This window comes from Trichechus manatus, unplaced genomic scaffold (genome assembly GCF_000243295.1).
Source record: "Trichechus manatus latirostris isolate Lorelei unplaced genomic scaffold, TriManLat1.0 scaffold00055, whole genome shotgun sequence".
NCBI classification, from domain to species: Eukaryota; Metazoa; Chordata; class Mammalia; order Sirenia; family Trichechidae; genus Trichechus; species Trichechus manatus.
This window is the reverse complement of record NW_004443991.1, coordinates 4,018,698-4,022,444: the sequence shown is the minus strand read 5'-3', so window position 1 is coordinate 4,022,444 and position 3,747 is coordinate 4,018,698.

Below are 3,747 nucleotides of genomic sequence, written 5' to 3'. Positions count from 1 at the left end.
CAACATGTGTACTAACTGTTAAATGAGAAACTATTTTGTTCTGTAAGCCTTCATCTAAAGTGAGAATAGCAGCACAATTGGAAGAGCGTAGTCAAAGTCACTGAACTGTGCATGTAGAAATTTTTGAAATGGTGTATCTTTGGCTATGTGTACTTTCACCAAAAAAAAAGGTCGAGAAGGGAGAGGGTTGACATGTTGTGGGGTTGTTAACCCATGTCATAAAACAATATGTGTACTAGTGTTTCATGAGAAACTATTTGTTCTGTACGCCCTCACCTGAAGTACAATAAAATTAATAAATAAATACAAAAATAAAGTGTAAATTAGAATGACAAAGAAAAAAAAAATATGTGCCAGCTGCAGGGAGAGTGAGCCTGCAGCAAATTAACAAAATACAGGTGGCACTTTTTCCACTCTCTTTTTCTTATTAACGTGATGTCTTGCTAGTATGTATTTCATTAACTCTGTATGCATGAGGGATACATCAGCCTTAGGAGAAAGCCAGAAAATAGCTAATATTCTTCAATTTTGAAAATCTTCCTTCTTTGGCTCTTTAGGAAGCACTGAAAGTAACTCTTTTAAAGGAATACTTCTAAAATGTGGCCCCAAAATTATCTAAGTCATTTTCCTGGTCTTCACTGGGATAAAATTGGTTTACTCTTTTGTATCCACCCCCCAAAATTCTAGAAGCCTATGAGTATCAATGTTTAGGGTCTAAAAAAAAATTATGAGTTTAAATACCATTATGATATTTTTCTTTAGTATTTATAGTTGACGAGATGATTTGTTGAATGAAGACATTCTTCAAAGAATTAATATTTCCACTGTTCTGCATCACCACCAAATATGTCTTCTACTAATGACCATTAACCTCTAGTTTCTGTTCTTTATTATTTATCCAGCCATTGCTTTTTTTCTGTTCTTTATTCCATATTAAATGGAGCTCACTCTCCCAAATCTTTGCCCTGTGCACGTAGTCAAGGACCACTATTATTTTCATAGCCACTGATTTCTTCATTATTTAATTGAATTTCTCTTAAGTTTAGGTGGTTAAATAACACCTTACGGAAAAGCATAAGAACGTACATGTTGGCCTTTGCATTTACCCAGCCACCTATAAATGAAATTACTAACAGGCTGCTCCACAGAGCTAACAGTTATCCGGAAAAATGTCTATCAGCGTTCTTTGGTGAAGAACATATGTCAAGCAATAAAGAATCAGACATATCTGGGATAAAACTGAGAGCTCCTAACTCATAGTACTCCACTAACAACTGATAACCTACAACTCCAATAGCAATAGCCAAAAGGCACAACCCAATATGTGTCTTACCAGCATACATTAGTAGATTTCTGACTCAAGGCCTCATCTCTGCTGGGTATTGAAGACTCATTCTGACCCATTTTGCTGATCCCTGATGCTTGTTAGCTCTTGATCACTTGACCCCTAACTCTTGTCAGTTCTTTCTCCTAGGTGTAGAAAAGGTCACCTTTTCACTTGTAATAGCCTGTGAATCCTTTTTTCTGCCTAATACACCACCATCCTACATTTTTAGAGAAATGAACCTTTTCCCTTGAGAAAGGAGTGCTGGTACTGGGGTTGTTAACCATTGTCATAGGGCAACATGTGTACTAACTGTTTAATGAGAAACTATTTTGTTCTGTAAGCCTTCATCTAAAGTGAGAATAGCAGCACAATTGGAAGAGCGTAGTCGATGTCACTGAACTGTGCATGTAGAAATTTTTGAAATGATTTATCTTTGTCTATGTATATTTTCACCAAAAAAAAAAAAGGTCAAGAAGGGAGAGGGTTGACACGTTGTGGGGTTGTTAACCAATGTCATAAAACAACATGTGTACTGACTGTTTAATGAGAAACTGTTTGTTCTGTAAACCTTCACCTAAAGTCGATTTAAAAAAATTAAAAAAAAAAACATATTGGTTGAATGAAATTAATAATATATTAATATATTCTCAGAAAGGTGATCTTTTATTTTTACTTGATGAGTGCATAGAAATAAAAGAAAGCTTGTCGTTGATTTTCTAAGTTCGGAGATTTATAGGACTGAACTCTGTGGGAGTATAATGGAGCTCTCTTTGTCCTCTTTACATTACCTTTTGGAAAAGGATCCCAGGGAGCGTAATTCCTTCCCACACTGATTGTTCCATATTGTCTGGGAAAGACTTCTCACAGAAACACATTGAATATAAATCTGGATTGCATAAGAGCTCAGCCAGCTCTCAGTGTTGAGCATATTTAAACCAGTCAACTACTTCCTCTAAAAAACATTGATGTGGGAGTACTCGACTCCTGATATAGTTTGTTCAAGTACTAATCAGCAGCTAGACTCCAGCTACTAGTTAGCTTTTGTTTTTCATATGGGTTCAAGCTTAAAATTTGTAGAAGTTTATATTTCAAATTTCTGAAGATCTTTCTAACAGTCTCAAACTCAACTTTTTAACCCCAACAGAGTGAGTAATACAACATTCTCTTTTGTGTTTGTTCCTGAAAACTTAAATTCATCACATTTACAAAGGCTAGTAGAGATGTGTAAGTATGCAATCGCCGAACATCCAAAAGCCCTTGATCTGAATTGTGAACTATTCTGAGAAATGGAATGAATGAATTCAAGACTAAAATATTCAGAAGAATAAAAGGTCATGAGATAAGTGTACCAAGTGTATCTGTTTCTCACACACACACACACAAAACACTTGTCTTTGCACTTATTGTCCTCTTTTCCTTAATTAATCAAAACACTTTGAATATTTATTATGGAGGGGATACCTTTCGTTTTTCTCTTTTCTCAACTATAAAAGACATCCTTTCACAAGTAACATAACATCTCAATCAAGGGACAACCCTTTGAAAATCTGTTGTGATAGCAGTTATTTTCTATTTATTTTCTGAATCAGTCAATAAAATCTAACCTATTCTCTGACTCAATATAACTTATGATTATAATATACTTTTTTTTAGATGATCACGGTGACAATAAGGTTTTAGCAATATAGATATGATTTTTTAACCCTTGGATGCAGGGTCCTTCTTGATTGTGCTTGAACATCCTTTAGGTAAGTCAATTAACATTTACTGAGTGCCTACTATGTGCTCCAGATTGTGAAATGATATTTAAATACTGACTTATAAAGCCTGATTGTATAATTCCAAATTTTATAGATAAGCTAGGTTAGAATAAATGGAAAGGAAGAAAAGGCGAGGGGAGGGGAGGAGAAGGGAGGGAAGAGGAGGGGAAAGGAAGGGACAGGGTGCAGGGGAGAGGAGAGGAAGGGAGAGCAGAAAAGGGGAGGGCAGGGGAGAGGAGGGGAGAGCAGAAGAGGGGAGAGCAGGGGAGGGAAAGGGAGATGGGATGGGATAGGTTGGAATGGGACCGTGTGGAATGGATGAGATGAGATGAGACAGAGGATACCAAGACGTCAAACAAAAGTCATCAACACTTGAATGGAGGGGCAGCATAGTGTAGTGGCGAAACTATACTCTCTGGGCTTGAATCAGTTTTTCAGTTTACTGTGTGTCTTTGGACAAGCTTTTTGTATTGCTTTGAGTCTCTTAGAGTCTCAGTTTGAAAATTTGTAAAATGGAAATAATAATAGTGAAGAGCGATATTTTAAAGTGCTTAGAACATTGCTGCAACATAGAAAGCACTTACTAAATGTTAGCTATTGCTATCAAGGTCATTCCTACTTAGAACCTCCAGGGCTCAGCATCACACTTTGCTTGCAGTA